The following is an 18237-nucleotide window of genomic DNA, read 5'->3' as shown; positions in this document are numbered from 1 at the left end:
TTTGCACATGGGCTAAGCAAAACCCAACCCATCTGTATCCTCACATCCATTGCTCAACTATCACTCAGTTCCACCTTCTTAGTGCAAGACTGATGCTCTTAACGTGTCACCACCTTGGTTAACATATCAATCAGATCAGTGTGAATTTCTTTAAAAAAACTCATCTTTTGGTACATTACATTCATCAACTAAACATTTCCTTTATAATTCTGTATTTCTTTGAAAATATCTTGTTCCCCTTCTTTAGTAACTTTCACATACTCAGAATTGGATATCTATTAGAAGAATGATGTGTTTTAGTTGACCTTTTAACATGAGATTTTTCTACTATCTGAGGTACAAGGGGCTGTTCTTGTAACATTGCAGGTGCCAATTAGGACAAATGGATGTCAGATACAGATTTAGAACAACGAGTGCATGATAACGTTTATGCAGCATAATCAAACCTTAATAAATCCCTTACAAATATATATAATGTTCCAAATATATATATCGTTGAGGCCAGAAGTGGCTACAAAATAAAAAACATAAGGGCTACTTCTTTCACTATGCTACTAGAGTTTATCAAAGTGGGGAACAGTCATACACTCAGACTTGTGGATCCACGGGATTCTCATAGACTTCCAAGGGTAGGACTACCTGCGGTTCCTCATTTTCTTCCTCATCTAGGGGAGGAATGGAAAGAGTAAGTTTTATATGCTTAGTAAGAAAAATAATATTAAATTAACATTATAAGATTTCAAAAGTTTATTATTTTATAAAGTTTATTATTTTATCTCATTGTTTAGCTTCCTTATCCTGCTAAGTCATCATTAGAAAAGGAAACCATTTATATGAATATCAAATTTGTACATTAGCATAGAAAATCAAATATACATATATCATGCAAATAATAGAGAAAAATAAAAACACTCATGAAATGCACAGATTTTTTGTATCATATTTCGCAAAATCATTACAAACTTCCATCTCTGAAGGCAGATATAAATTTCTAACTACGTATATGGAATGACCAAATCAGATACAGATACGACAATTTGCTGAGGTCTACTTCCGGCTGGCCAAACCATGGTGCGATCTATGACTACGACCATACCAACCATAGTGGTCCTAACATATATATATATATAGTCACGACATTTCTTAGCCACGGGTGACCCCTATAAATAGAGCGATACCACTCTCGTAAGAGGGCATGCCATCATCCATTGAGAGTGGTCCTTTTACATCTTTTTAGACCAGATAGGGAAGGGAGAAACAGATACCCCAAAGGGCAAGGATAATAATCTACCCCTTAAAGATAAAAAGCCTAACGAGATACTTGATGCAATATGCATGTCAATATAGATACACTTCGGATCATGTGTGCTTCATTCCACCTTTCTCTTTTTTTTTTTACTTTTACTATTACAAATTACATATATTACATGCAAATTCATCAAGTGTTAGTAATTTACATATAACACTTGAAAATCAGAACAATTCGACTCATTTGAGCACAGAGGCATGTAAAAAAGATAAAATAACAATCATATTAAATTTTCTTATTTAAAAATATTTCTTAAGATGTCAAAAGTAATACTAGATTCCTTACCAAAACCTTGATGTTTTCTTCTTTACCGTTTTTCCTTCTTTCTCTTTTTCTCTCAGTAAGTTACTATCTCTCTCTCTCTCTCTAAACCTTTAAAAATGGAAGAAATGGAAGTATGGAGAGAAAGGGAAGGGGAAGGGAAATTTATAGAAATTTAGAACTGTTGGATTCGCACCAAGTGAAGAAATCCATTAAAAAGAGAGGAGAAAAGATTATTGGCATGAAAAATGAGAGAGGAAAATTTTCTCCACCGGTGGCAGCGGTGCGCCTCCCAAGGCAGCAGCAGTGCACTGCCCAAGGTGGTAGTGCCTGGTCGATGCGTTACAGGCTAGCTTGCAAGTGCACAGGCCTATTGCTACGTGCATAGGGGCTAGCCTGCGTGCGCACAAGGCCTAGGCGTACTTGGTTCTACGCACGCAGGCTTAGGTGCACAGGGCCTATTCGCGCATGCCTACTACGCGAACGGCACGCGCACAGTGTGTGGTGCCAGTCTATGCGTGAAGTGACGCACGGACGGCCTGCCTGCACGTGACAAGATGCACGCGTAGGTCCTGACCCCGCATCGTGCGTGCGTGCGTGTGGATGGATCATGCGTATTGTGCGCATGCCCCGCGGCTACTGCACGCATGCGCGCCGCACAATGCTTAGTACCCGTGTAGGCAAACTACTTTCTCGCGATATTTTTCTCGCGAGCAAGTTTTCTTCTGTTTCATCGTTTTCTAAATTTTTTCTAAATTTCTAAATTTTCTCTTTGAAATAAAATAAATAAAAATAGATCAAAATCATGAATCTTTATAAATGTTAAATAGTATAAATTAATTTAAGTTTAAGGCAGCCAAATGCTCGAATAAATAGAGTTTTTAAATTATTTTAGCACAGTGATGGGCGGGATGTTACAGTTCCCCCTACTTAACATCATCTGGTTCTGGCACATCATCAATTCCATATTCATCATGGAACACTCCTTCATCTGTAGCATCTTTTATTGAAGGAGAAATGAGTGCAGGAAGTGGAATATCTTCACCTCTTGTATTCTTATATAATGTCTCAAAATCTAACAAGGTATTGTGTTTATTATAGTTTACATCTCTAGACCTGATGACTTTCTTTTTCACTAGATCGCACAATTTATACCCAAACTCTGCATCTTTACAACCTAGGAGAATACACATAATAGTCTTGTCATCAAGCTTATGTCTCTTCTCCTTTGATACATGCACAAATTCCTTACACCTATATTCCTTCGAGTGAGAATAAGTGACATCCTTCTTAGACCATACTCTCAGAGAAAGCTCAACATCTAAAGGAGCTTATGGAGATCAATTCATTAAGTAGCAGGCAGTGTAGAGTGCTTTACCTTAAAATGACTTTTGTAGATTAGCCATTTTCAACGTACATCTTACCTTCTTACGAGGGCTCTATTATTCTTTCAACAACACTATTTCACCAACACCCATAATATATGCATAGTTAGTATTATCAATCTTCACTATACTAAAATTCCTTACTTTGTACATAGTAAAGACATCTCTCTTAGGTGTAACATGATATGATGCTACAGAATCAATAACCCACTCAGTATCAAAACTAGTGACTTGATTATAATCCTCAACAAATGAAAGTACAATTAGTTTTTCACTATCTCAGCTACAGTTATAGTGGTGTTTTGATCATCTATCTTTTTTTAATTTTTCTCACTATTCTATTCCTTTTTCCAAATCCTGTAATTTCTTTTCATATGCCACTCTTTGTTGTAGTGATAACAACTAGATTTTCCTTTATTGTGTCCTTTAGGATCTCTTCTTTTATTTCTACCTCTGTTCTCCATGACAAGTACCTATGAGGTATTCATGCCCACATTTTTTCTTTCTAGTATCTTCATTGTACATAGTATCTATTACTATAGATAAAGACAAAATACTACTTGGAGTAGAATTACTAAGAGACACCACCAAGATCTCCCAACTATCTGATAAAGAACTCAAGAGCAATAATGCCTGCAATTCATCATCTAGAGTTATTTTCATTGTGTTCAACTCATTAACAAACTCTTGAAATTTACTAAAGTATTTTACAATTAATTGTCCATCTCTCAGCTTTATATTGACAAGCTTTCTTAATGAAAAAAGTTTTATTCTGAGCATTTTTCCTCTTACACATATTTTTTAATTTATTCCACAAAATCTATGCATTCCCTTCTTTGTTTATATAATAATACATACTATTATTCACCTACTTTTAGATAGTTCCTATATTTTTTTCTATGCATTTTTTCCCAATCATCATCTGATTTTCCCATTAGCTTATTAGTTTTTAACTTAATTGGATCATATAAATCCTTAGAATAAAGAAGATCCTTCATCTTTAACTTCCAAATTGAATACTTTGAAAAAGATAATTTTTTCATTGTAGTAGCAAATTTCTCCATCCTAATTCAAATAATTAATCCCAAACCACAAATCAACCAAGAAACCAATCAATCTTTCCCTAATACCATTTGTTGGGTCTTCCAAATATTCTAATCTTAGTTGTGTAAATTAAGGCAATCACCAAAATTAATCCACAAATTCCAATTTATAATTCAAAATTAATCAATTTATAAATCAATACCAATGTAAACAAAGGACTAATAAAAAAAATAATGAGACACAGGATTTATGTGCAAAATCCCCCAGTGTAGTGGAAAAAACCACGGGCCAAACTCCAAGTCAAATTCACTATCACAAAAGTCAAGTACACAATATTTTAGAGAAAATACATAAAGTTTTCCCTAACCAAACTCAATTCCTCCTAAATGATCACAACAAGAAATTAATGAATAATCCTCCAAAAATTGATTCAAAAATACGAAAGAAAATTACAGAACTTTGTTAACAATTTTCTCTATCTTGATTTCTGTGCCTATAACCAAACAAGCCCTTTCTTTTTATTTTCCTTGGTACCCATGCAAAGAGAGGAACCAAATTTCAACCTGTTTTGCTTTTCTTTTTCTTTTTCTGAAAACAAATCCTTTCTCCCCTTCTCGGCTTACGTGCATGAGAGTTAAGGAGGACCAATTTTTGATGTTGTGTTTTTTTTCAATTTCCGTGAGAGAGTGAGAGAGGAAAAATTGAATGCCACTTTTTGTTTTCCAATTTCTACATATATATATATACATACATACATGGGAGGGTGAAAACTGTTTCCCCCTGACTATTGCAACCTTTCCTTTTTTTCTCTCTTTCTTTATTAATTTTCACGTGGGCTAGACAAAACCCAACATTGTTGCCTTTTGTTTTTCTTTATGTTTCTGTTCGGCATTGTTTGCCATGATTATTCTTTGTTTTGTCTTCTATGTGACTTTCCCTTGGTACGTGCCATGGGAGATATATCTCCTTCATATTTATGTACGGTCTTTTAATGGATCTTCAATTTATTTCTTACATTAAAAAAAAAACCGTGAATTTACATGTCCACGTGATATTGAGTATGTACATATATATATAATATTATTGACATGTTACTTATATTTGAATGTATTCATAAAATAATAAAGTAATATATTACTTAAATTTGAATATAAAAATATGTTAATTCATCAACATTCATTTTTATCTTATTGGATTTTTTATTTATTTGGTACAAATTACACCAGATACAATAAATGATTGTTGTTTACGAGTGTGTTTCAGTAATTATTTTGAAGAGTATATTAAAATAATAAAAAATTCCACTATTATTGTAGAGAATAACTTCATGACTTCACATATGACACTCATTTATGTACTAATCGAGTATGTAATCTCCATATTGTTGAAAAAGATGCATTTAATTTATTGATGCTCATCCCACAACACCTCAAACTAATTTTAATTGGTGTGTTTTAGGAATCATCCACAACGAGACACGAATTGAAATTTTCTTAAATATCTTGTATTTTGAAATTTCTTACACATAAAATCTCCAATTGGAAACATATATTTTAAAACTATTTTTTTACCAAATTACCTTTTTAACAAAGAGTGAAAATCATTTTCTAAGAAAAACAAACTTTTCAAAGGGATTAATGAGTGAAAAATAAAAAATTGAGCTATCAACATTGAGTTACGTAATTTACATATAAGGCAAGTAAGTAAAAAAATTACTCTTGGCCTTCAATTTGTTTTTCTTCTTATTGATGCTCTTATAGACATTCATAATTTATTTTTACTTTTTTGAGTTGCAACATATTTGCAAACTTAAAAACTCAATTGACATCATTAATACAAAAGTAAGTTTATGTCATTCATCAAAATAAATCATCTTGGTTCGATAGTTTCTCTCGTTTTTTATGGATGACGAAACTTAATTTTCAAAGCACATATATATAACATGTAAATGACCATCAAAGATTAATTGAAAGATTATCCCCTTACTAGGTGCTCTCTATTCTTTTAGTTTTAAAGAACAAGTAAAAAATAAGAACTTTTGTCCTATACTCAACAAAATATCTCAAAAAACTCATGAAAACTACTCACTATCATTTTCCTTATTTAACCAAGGATATGAGAATAGTTTTTCTAGTGAAAAGGAATAAGATTCATTCACTTTTTGTTACAAAGATTTTTTTTTCAAAGATTTTTCTCTCCTAAAGAGTCAATTGCTACTATGGATTGATCCCCCCCTTTTTCTTCCCTTAAATAAAAAACCGTATATTGGATTAAAAAGAAATCTTTTTCCTTTGATGTCTTAAGAATAAATAAAAAAGATATAAAAGACAAAAAAAATTCTTAGCCAAAAAGGGTGTTATCAAAATCAATAAATAAGTTCAATAGATTGAAATATCAACAATTGTCAAAGATATTCAATAAACATATCACATTGAAGTATCATCAATATTTAGATATTCAATAAGTTTATCACATTGAAATATCATCAATTTTCAATGATATCCAATAAGCATCTCACATGAATGTGTATATTTTATATGATATATAATGACCAAATATACTCATTTTTTTTTACATAAAGAATATCAATTTAGTTAATTTATTATTCACCAACCACTATTCATATCAAGAAAAATTAATCAATTAACAGAAATATTTTTTTGTCCATTTCATATATACACCATCTATAATGTCGTGACCCGCGCCTTTTTCTTCTAGGGCATGTCCGGAGCACACTAACACTTTTTACTTAATTAAATAACAAAAATTAACTTTCATTAATATATGGAATATGTAGAATCGTTACATCCCTTGAATAATATACATCAACTACAATACAATATGAGACTCCAAAATTTTTTTTTTCTTACAATACAAAAGTACTAACTGGTAACCTAATCTCTAACTTCTCAACATCTTTTTTGTATCACATACTATTTGCAGTGGAATCCTTATTATTAAAAAATGATGGAGGAGTAACATACACTATTCTAATAAGCAAATATCCTGAAAGAGTCTCCCCCTGTATTTTCCCCAATTTTTTGTAGTCACTCTGTCAGAATCTTCCCTTAAAAATACTTCAATTTTCTCATTTCACTTGAGCAGATTCTCCATTATATTTTCATCAATTTCCTTATAGGACATGGTGCTTTAACTCTGGTAAAGTCTTGGCTTAATTTTTAAGTTTTTTCTCTCAAAAATCTGGCAAAGTTATGGAATGTTCTTGTGCAGTATCTTAAGCCCGCGGGTTCTCCCTTGGTTAGCTATGAGCTTTTGCTCTCTTTTTATTTTCTTTCTTTTTTTTTTCTCCTTTTCTTCTTCCATTCTGTCTCTTCCTCTCACAATTTGGGTAGATTTTTCTCAAGGAATAACTCCCAAATTCCATCAATTTCCCTCACTTTTATTGGGTTTCTTCTCTTTTTCGCTCTTTTTCCTCTTCTCTTTCTCTCTCTTATTTCTCCCTCTAAACTTGCTTTCTTTCAACTCCAAAATGATTTCCCTATCTCCCCACACTCCTATTTATAAGGGAGGGACGTCCATGCAAGTTGATAAGCATGGAAGAGGTGGAAAAACTTGATTGGCCATTTAAACCTCCTCAAGCTTCATCATTATCCTTATCTCTTTCTTTCCTTAGCCTTTAAGTAATTCTAGATTATTATAATCTTATATAGACTATCCCATGTCTTATCCACCTTCCAGGAGCTTCCATACCGAATTTGGGCTCCATTGGATATGTTTTGGGTCGCCTTAGGCTCATCTAAACCCATAAGGCCCAAAATTGCACTCCATGCACATGCCTTCACTTCAAATAGCCATAACACCCTCAATTCTTACCCGTTTCAGACTCATTTTACCTTCACTTGCTGTTCATTGTTTCCACTACTTACAAAGCAAATTTGGGCTTGCAATGACTACATTTGGCTAATCTACGGTCCACTTAAGTCCTGAAAGGTCCAAACTGTGCAAAAAGCTAGGCCCATTCCTATACCCTTACTTCAAAACTCAATAACTTGCTCAATTCTTAATTGTTTTGGGTAGCCTTGTGCTTCACATGTTCCTTAAATAGGCAACTATCACATGGTTTTAGTTTGGGCTTCGTTCGAGTCTATTGGCCCACTTATGGCCCAAACAATCCCGAATGGTAAAAAATGTCCTTCATGTGCATGCCTTATGATTTGACCTCATATCTCCCAATTTTGCTTTTATGGACATTTTTCATTTTCCACACACTTCCGTTGTAATATCTTGGCTAGTCCTCAACCAAATTCAAGTGTCAAATTCTATGAGTTTTGGTCTCGGGACACAAAGCAAGCCTAAAGGGTTAATTAGGACTTCTTAGGGGATTTCTTCCTTCACATGGGAGATTTCTCTTCTGATTGTTAATCCAATTACTCTCTCATATTCTTGAAGCATCTTCTTACCATCTATAATATTATTTTAATCACAAGAAGCATTCCTAGGCCTAGAGAACTAAGTTTCCTCATTAAGAGAAAGTTCTCTTTTTGAGGGGTTCTTTTTACCGTAGTTTAAACATCTTCTCTCCATTTAACTCAAAATTTAGTCCTTAAGGTTATTACATCTCTTTGCATACATATACATTCTTAAATAACCATTCAAAACATAAGAAATTTGTCTAGAGAAAATATAGGTCATTACATCCTCCCCCCTTTAAAAATGAATTTGGTCCTCCAAATTCAACTACCCAAGGGTCACAATAAGCTTGAATCCTTGATCTTCTTCTCAATAGATTACTGATCTCTATTGTCTCCCTTTTCTCAATGCACTGACTTATTCAACAACAACTTATGGCATTATTTAAAAAAATGTATCTTAACTAGTTCCTCACTATCTATTTCTGACTTATAGGTTACTGACAATTTTACTAAGGCTTGAAACACTTGTCTTCTTAACTACTTGTAAAATGGATATCTCCACTGTATATAGCTTATAGTGATTCTATTGCAACACCTCAAGGATAACAGTCATTCATCCTCTTAGTAATAGAATCATAACTCCTTAACTTTTGTTGGAAACCTAGTCTCATGCTTATATTCTCTTGTGGTTCATAAATACTTTCAAAATGGTTAATTCTTTTCTAACTCCCAAAATAAGAGAACAATCATTAAGAACTCGCTTTAAAATCTCATCACACCTTACATAACTTCTCATAAGGGTGATACTACTATCCTTAAATTTAACGAGGTCTGGGTGGTGTGTAAAAATACCTCGATAATTGATCAAATGCTCATAGGGTCTTTAACCTTTAAATAATCAAGTATGGAATTGCCACAATGTATATGGCTCTTAACTACTTCTACATGACCACAAAATAATTTCTATGTTTATATTTCCTAAGATATTAAGCTCCCACAATCAAGTCTATACATTTTCTAACTCTAGAAATTAATCTTATGGAAAATGGTTTAGTACTTTCCTAAATCAAGATCTTTTCTCATTCTTCAATGATTTGATATCCAAGCCACGTACTCTTTCCGGTTAAGTTGTATGGATCCTCAATTTATTAAGGCTTATTCTCTCCATCCAAGTCTATTAGGATTTGATCATAACTCTTTGATTTCTTCTGGAATCTCATTCTCAGGCTTATAGTTTTCCAAGGCTCTCACATATTTCCAAAACGAGACATCCCTTTTCTAACTTCCAAAAATATAAAGGAATTTGTCTACACATAGTATCACAGTATACTATTATCCTCAAGTTTATCGAGTAGGATGACTCTAAAAATCTCAATAATTGATCAGGTTCTTCTAAGGTCTTTAAGTCTTGAACTCCTTATTATCGGGTCATATTAGGATCCTTCGGCAGTGGGGTCCACCAAAGGTCTCGTTAAAATCAATTACACTCAATAATTGATTCCATCTCTCTAAGGTTAAGTATTATACACTCTTAAAGATTTCAAATGATCACTCTTAGAGGGCACAAATACTAAATCTTTAATTTCCTGGGTGGTCTCCCCTATTTTACCTTGTTCACTTATTTGTATCCACTCAAGATATCTAAGAAACGTACAAGTTCAAGTTAGGTAGGATCTTGAGTTATGTCTGATCATTTACTTCACTTAGAAACGGGAAATTAGCCCTGATAGTTGTCCCACTATTAGTTGTTGTTCTCTAATAATTTTTGCCTATTCTCATCCCGAAGGTTCAAAGGTATCATTTCATTTATTCAAGAAACTACTTTTACGAATATGATTTGCTTATAATACTCTCATGGGTGATAATACACCTCCTCTTAGGTTCTCGACTTATTTTCTACTTGAATGGGAGGATAATCCTTATATTGGGGTTGTATATTTTTATAGTTTAAACTAGTCCTTAGTAATGGAGTAACAACATTCTTTCTTAATATCTAGTCTTTCTTGGATCAATAAAAATAACCCATATCCTCCAAAATAAATGTTTTATTCACATAATCTCAGGATCCATAACATTCATTCTTTCAAGTTATAACAATTTTTTATCTCAGTATTATCAATAAAATGTTTACTCATAATATTTTCTCTCTCAACATATCAAGTTTTCTTCAACCTCTAATCATAAAGGCTTATACTTGTCTCACTTTGTTTGGTGAGGGCAACTCTTTTAAATCTCAAGGTTCAATCATATAGGACTCCTCTTCACTTCTCAAAACACTCATCCCTAGATTCGTTCTTCATTACATCCATAAAAAGTCCATGGGTATCTAAAATATCTCGCCTAAGTCTTTCACTATACGCATGAGTCCTTTGAGATTCTATTCAGTCCTATCTTTTGGACCTTTTATGTAGGCTCTCTCCTTGGTCTCACTATTTCCAACTCTTGAATACTTTAGGGTTAAGAGAGGGTTCTTACTATATTTTACTATACTCATTCTAAGTTCCACTACACTTTTAGGTTATGTATAACCTTAAACCTTGTATTCAATGGGTGTCCTAGAACCGTGCTTTGATACCACCTATCGCAGCCCAACCCCTCTTCTTCTTGGGGCGTGTTCGGAGCACACTTACATATAACAAAAATTAACTTTCATTAATATACAGAGTATGCAAAAATGTTATATCCCTTAAATAATGTACATCAGCTATAAAACAATACAAGGCTCCAAAAGTTTTCTTCTATTACAATACAAAGGCACAAACTGGTAACCTGATCTCTAATTTCTCAACTTATCTTTTTTATCACATACTATTCTGCAGCAAAATCCTCATTATTTAAAAATAATGGGGGAGTGAGATACATTATTCTAGTAAGTAGATATTAAGACAACATAACTAATACATGCAATATATATAGCTTTCACACACATCAAAACATATGTATTTGATATACTTTTCTTGAAAACATATTCACTTTCACTAAAAACATATGCACATTCAAAAACTAAAATCAAAATCATGATTCAGAAAACACATTTTTGCATTGTGCAATGTGCTACACTCTTACATGTACCAGATCACTCAGCATGTACAGTGCGCCACATTATACAATGAGCCACATTCCCAGAATTAGAAAACAGATGCACTTCACTACATTGTAAAATGAGATCTATTTTATCACTATTATGGAGGGCCATTCACATCTTCCTACTACCATGCATGCTTAGCCACACATTGAACACTTAACACTTCCCCGTACACTTAAAAACGAAACGGTTATGTATGGGCACACACTTATCACTTTCCCACTACATAGGAGCACATTGAAGTCTAGCATCATGCAGGTAGTTTTGGAATGGCTCACCTTGATAACGAGTGATACACACTTATCATAATAACTTTTCATAATATATGCGTAAAATAACGTTTAAAACACAATATCACTTTTGCAAAGCACTTGCACTTTATAGATGAAAATATGTATAAAATAGTAAAAACTACTTGAAAATTACATAGGCCATGTAATCACAACATCTACTTACCTTGAGTCCAATACAATCAATTTAAGCTTTTGCTATTCTAACCGAATCTCCTATTATATTTTCCTCAATTTTTTGTAGTCACTCTGTTAGAGTCTTCCCTTAAAAATTCTTCAATTTTCTCTTTTCACTGGAGCATAATCTCCCCTCTACACAGAAAAATGGAATAGTTATGTAGGAGCACATTGAAGTCTAGCATCATGCAGGTAGTTTTGGAATGGCTCACCTTGATAACGAGTGATGCACACTTATCATAATAACTTTTCATAATATATGCGTAAAATAACGTTTAAAACACAATATCACTTTTGCAAAGCACTTGCACTTTATAGATGAAAATATGTATAAAATAGTAAAAACTACTTGAAAATTACATAGGCCATGTAATCACAACATCTACTTACCTTGAGTCCAATACAATCAATTTAAGCTTTTGCTATTCTAACCGAATCTCCTATTATATTTTCCTCAATTTTTTGTAGTCACTCTGTTAGAGCCTTCCCTTAAAAATTCTTCAATTTTCTCTTTTCACTGGAGCATAATCTCCCCACTACACAGAAAAATGGAATAGTTATGTAGGAGCACATTGAAGTCTAGCATCATGCAGGTAGTTTTGGAATGGCTCACCTTGATAACGAGTGATGCACACTTATCATAATAACTTTTCATAATATATGCGTAAAATAACGTTTAAAACACAATATCACTTTTGCAAAGCACTTGCACTTTATAGATGAAAATATGTATAAAATAGTAAAAACTACTTGAAAATTACATAGGCCATGTAATCACAACATCTACTTACCTTGAGTCCAATACAATCAATTTAAGCTTTCGCTATTCTAACAGAATCTCCTACTATATTTTTCTCAATTTTTTGTAGTCACTCTGTTAGAGTCTTCCCTTAAAAATTCTTCAATTTTCTCTTTTCACTGGAGCATAATCTCCCCTTATATTTTCATCAATTTTCTTATCGGACGTGTTGCTTTAACTCCAGCAGAGTATCGTCTTAATTTTTAAGCATTTTCTCTAAAAAATCTGGCAGAGTTCTGGGATTTTTTTGTGCAATATCTTAAGCTCACGGGTTCTCCCTTGGTTGGCTGTGAGCTTTCATTCTCTTTTTCTCTTATTTCTTTTTTTTTCTCCTTTCCTTCTTCCTTCCTCTCTCTTCCTCTCACAATTTAGGTAGAGTTTTCCCAAAGAAAATCTCCCAAATTCCATCAATTTTCCTCACTTTTATTAGGTTTTTTCTCTTTCCCTCTCTTTTTTCCTCTTCTCTTTCTCTCTCTTCTTTCTCTCTCTGACCTTTCTTACTTTCAACTCCATAATGCTTTTCCCATCTCCCTACACCCCTATTTATAAAGGAGGGAAATCCATGCTTATCCAGACTCCTTCCATGTCTTATCCACTTACGAAAGCTTCCATACCAAATTTCGGCTCCATTCGATATGTTTTTTGCTGCCTTAGGCTTATCTAAATCTATGGGGCCCAAAACTGCACTCCATCCACATGCCTTCATTTTAAAAAGCCATAACTCCATCAATTCTTATGCATTTATGGCTCATTTTAGCTTCGCTTATGTTCCTTAGTTTCAGCTACTTACTAACCAAATTTGGGCTTAAACCGACCACATTTGGCCCATCTAAGGTCCAAATCGCAAACAAAGCTCGGCCCATGCCTATACTTTTATTTCAAAACTCCATAACTTGCTTAATGCTAAATCGTTTTGGGCGACCTTGTGCTTCACATGTTCCTCACATAGGCAACTATCACATGATTTTTGTTTGGGCTTCTTCTGAGTCCATTTGTCCCACTTATGGTCCAAACATTCCTAAATGGTTAAAACTATCCTTCATGTGCATGCCTCAGGGTTTGACCACATATCTCCCAAATTTGCTTCTATGGAAATTTTTCATTTTCCACACCCATCTTCCTTAATATCTTGGCTAGTCCTCAGCCAATATTGAGTGTCCAATTTTGTGTATTTTGATCTCGGGACATAAATTAAGCCCAAAGGGTCAATTAAGACTTCTTGGGGGATTTCCTCCCTCACATGGGAGATTTCTACCCTGATTATTAATCCAATTACTCTCTCATATTCTTGAAGCATTTTCTTAGCTTCTACAATGTTGTTCTAGTTCTGAGAAGTGTTCCTAGGCCTAGAGAACCCAGTTTCCTCCTTGAGAGAAAGTTCTCTTTTTGAGGGGTTCCTTTTACCCTAATTTCATCATCGTTGCCCATTTGTCCTGAAACTTAGTCTCTAACTTTATTACATCTCTCTGCATACATATACATGCTTAAATAGCCAAATAAAATATGAAAACTTTGTCTAGAGAAAATCTGGGTCATTACATATAAACATATAATCTTTTCAAGTTCATAATTGTCAAGTACCGAATATCAAATATTAGACCTTCTTCATAGTTGTTTATCACACATATTATCATAATTATTTTTTATTTGTATTATTAAAAATATAATAATCAAGAATCTTTATAAGTGATTAGTTATCCAGGTTTCTCAACTTTCTTGAATTTAAAAATGATAATCAATTGTTAGAAAGTTAATAAGGAAGTACGTCCAGAATCTTAGAAAGGAATCAAATTCATTATTCACCAACTCAAACAAGATTCTTAAAAGTAAAAACTAAGAAACTTAACATCTTTTCATATGATCCATAGTCCAAAATCTAATTAGTTTTTCAAAAATGTCATTTTAACTTCTATTTATTAAGTGCATCAAATTTAATATGAATGATTAGAATACCTTATGTGTTTTGCAAAATCGCACTTCCAGCATATTATCTTATGTGGTTTAAATGATTACATTTCTCAACACATCACATGTAATGATTTTATAAGAGAATTTTTATCATATAGCTTGATGTAATTCAGAGAACAACATATCTTAATAAATCACAAAACATTTCAGCACATAATGTGATTGAAAAAATCTTTTATCTCTACAACTAAAATATCATCTCCATTGATCTTTATGAATAATATGTTATCCACTTTTTCTCTTGAGAATCCCTTTGTTAAGAAGAATTTACTAAGAAGTTTAACCAAGCTTAGGGACTACTTTAAACTATATAAGGTTTCAATGAGTTATAGACATGATTAGGAAGACATCGATAGAGATCAAGATGGCATAAATCATCATAGGCCACATGAAAGCTCAAAGAAACATAAAAGCTAATGGCCACATGAGAGATCATGGCTGCATAAGCTTAAGAGTTCATGGCCACAAAGGAATTCATGGCAATGTGTGAGGTCTTGATGCCAAATACGGGCACCAACATGCTATAGAGCAGACATAATATAAATATTTACTTTGCAACAGAACTATACATCCCATACAAAGTTTATAAAAGACTATATACTGAGGCCCAATAGGGTATCTACATTTCAAAACACAAAATAAGAGATAACCTAGTTATAAAATACTAGTCTCAAGTATAAAAAAAAATATGGAGTCTGCTCCAAGCTACACTTCCCGAAGGGAATCTAAACAGGGCTCTCCAGTGTTTTCCTCTAATATGCATCTGAGGGGAGGGTTAGATTTGGGTGAGTTCTAATGCTTAGTAAGATAGAATGAAATAATGCAACACAAATACGTTTCAAAACCTTCATTGATGCATACTTGAAAAACAAGAGTTTCCTATTTAATTACCACATCAAATCAAATGCCATAGTCAAATCCCATAACCAATATTCATATCCAAGTCAAATGTTCATATCATATAAACTATTACAAAGACGCTCAATACTGTACTCGATGGGTTTACATAACTCACGCACCCAAAACCAAACTCGTTTTTTGACATAGTTTTACTACAATTATTATTTTAATTTAAATTACACTGATTACAAATCTACGCGCGTAATCGCTTACACATATTTTCAAAGAGCACAAATGGGATACTAACGAGTCATGGGTGGGTGTGCAAATGCTCACAAATATACAACTACAGATAACAAATACAAATGCAATTCTCTCAAATCTCTCCATGTCGCCCCCAGAACATGAATATCAAATTGCCCAGAGTCCCTAAGGACAACCGAACTACATGTCCCATTAAGGAACCAACACCCATAACATAGTGGCTCCTGAACAAATAAGCAAATCAAATACCCCTTAAAGAAAATACGGTGAATCAAATTTAAACCATATTCTATGTTTATTTAAATTTTTTACTTTTATTTTATTTATTAAATTCTTATACTTCATTATCTTTCCCTAAATTCATAAATTTGATTATAATTCGAGAAAATTAAAATCTTAATTCTTCTCAATATTTGGTTTATTTTATAACTTGTAAATTTCCTTATTTTTATATTTAAGTCCTAATATTACTAAGAGAATTTAACTATTTATTAAGTGATTTAGTTTTTATCTTTCCATTTGAATTTAAACCATTCATCTTTACTAATTGACCCATTTTATCTAAAATAATTTTCATAATCCCAAATTTTACAAATTTCTTTTTTCTTTTAACTCAGGCAGTGCCTGAGGGGCATTTTTGAACTATTCTGGGAATCCAAAAACACCCCACGCATGCTCGTAAGCTGCAGGACAGCACACACGCCCAGTAGTAGCAGCACCTTGGTGCCGCATGCTTGTGACAGAACCATTCTATTCAATTCCTTGAAATTTTTTTCTACTTTCTTTATTTTCTAAGCATCAATCACCAACACCCATTCACTCTATTCATTCATGCATAAAAAATATAATTATAATTTGTAAAAATCACATTTCTGAGAGACACACACATTAGCTTAACACATGTAACATCACCAAATTAATTCAAGCAGTTTAATCGTCATATGTATCTAAAAATCTCAAATCATGCATCAATATAATTTCTACCAATCTTTCCCGTTAAACCGACGAGACAGAAGCTAAATCGCATGAAGAAAACGCTGGAAATTCAAGATTCTTCTCTGCAACTCACAGTAGATGTGCTTGCAGAGCAGAGTGATGATTTTGAGTTTAAAGTATTTTTACTTTCAGAAATAAAATCCTAACAATCCTACCATATTATCTTGGTGATTAACTATGAGTTTTTAAATGGAAACACAAAACATAAGTGGAATTGGGCAAAGAACAGATACTTACCTGAATAGAGGTGTCATTCAGGTGCAGCAGCAGCAACAGTTTTGGGTTCTAGAGCTTGCTGCTACAATTTGAGAGCTGCATTTTTGTGTAGAAGTGATTGTAAGACATTAAAGAGACAAATAAAACAATTCAGAAGAAGAAGAACTAACTTACCTCGGAGAGAAGAAAAAGTTTCTTCTCTCTGTTATACACACACAACGTGTACTCTATTCTGGTGCGTCACACACACACACACACTCTTTCTCTCTCTACTATTTTCTGCTCTCAACCTCCCCTCTCACTCACTTGTTTAATTGGAATTTTGGATTTGAAGAAGATGAAGACGAAGTTGTGAAGAGAAGGAAGCTTTTAACTAAATTTGGCCCACCATCTGACCGTCCAAATGCATGTACAACATCACAGTCGTTGGTGCTTTCGGCGGCCAACCAAGCTATCATGAAAGGCCAAATTTTTTCTTGACACCGGGCCGGTCCTCACAACAGCCCACCATGTGGCTCGGTTATGGCCACAATTGTGGTGTTAGTGGTTGTTTGGTTTAGATTTATATTATACATATATAATTATATATATATAAACATACAAACATCTATATATTTATTCCTATGTTTATATATTTATACATATATATTTATTCATTTAATTTATGTATTGATACATACGTTTACTTATACATACCTACATCTATAAAAACTAAAAGAATTTATACATATGTTTATTTATTCATACCCACATCTATAAAAATTTAGTTTAATTCACATATATAAATGTATACTTTATTTATTATTATTCAATTCATTTAAAATATTAACAATTTAGGGAATAGAATTACAATTTCTTTCAGAATATCATTATTGAGAATATTTCTTTCATTAAAATTTTATAAGTTCTTGAAAAATTAAAATAAAATTGTTAATCTATTTTAATTTCTCTTTATTTAAATTAGAGAATGTATTTATCAGTGAAAAAATCATATGACTAAAAAAATTTTATTAAACAAAGGTATACGGTAGCACACAGTTGACTGTTACACTATGTGAGCTTAAAAAGGCTCGACCATATTAAGGGAGAGCAAGGCACAACTAGATAGTGCCTAAAAATGACATCGTTATCACCCACTTTTAGTTTGTTAAACTTGATGGTATCCTATCTAATCCAAGCTGTTTTCTATGTTTTATTATAGGACGTGATATAAGAACGAAACGAGGAAAA

The 18237-nt window shown here is 32.9% G+C and overlaps 1 long non-coding RNA gene across 1 annotated transcript; it reads right to left on the bottom strand.

Annotated features, from left to right (window-relative positions):
- Positions 1-15588: 15588 nt before the first annotated feature.
- LOC110825636 (uncharacterized) lies at positions 15589-17467 on the bottom strand. The gene is made up of 3 exons (XR_002541849.2): positions 17182-17467; positions 17029-17103; positions 15589-16019 (listed from the first exon to the last, which is right to left on the bottom strand). It is a non-coding gene; the product is annotated as an uncharacterized LOC110825636 (long non-coding RNA).
- Between the last annotated feature and the right edge of the window lie 770 nt (positions 17468-18237).

This window comes from Carica papaya, chromosome 5, assembly GCF_054855325.1.
Source record: "Carica papaya isolate Zhongbai chromosome 5, ASM5485532v1, whole genome shotgun sequence".
Taxonomy (NCBI): Eukaryota; Viridiplantae; Streptophyta; class Magnoliopsida; order Brassicales; family Caricaceae; genus Carica; species Carica papaya.
This window is presented reverse-complemented; position numbering and strand designations above follow the sequence as displayed.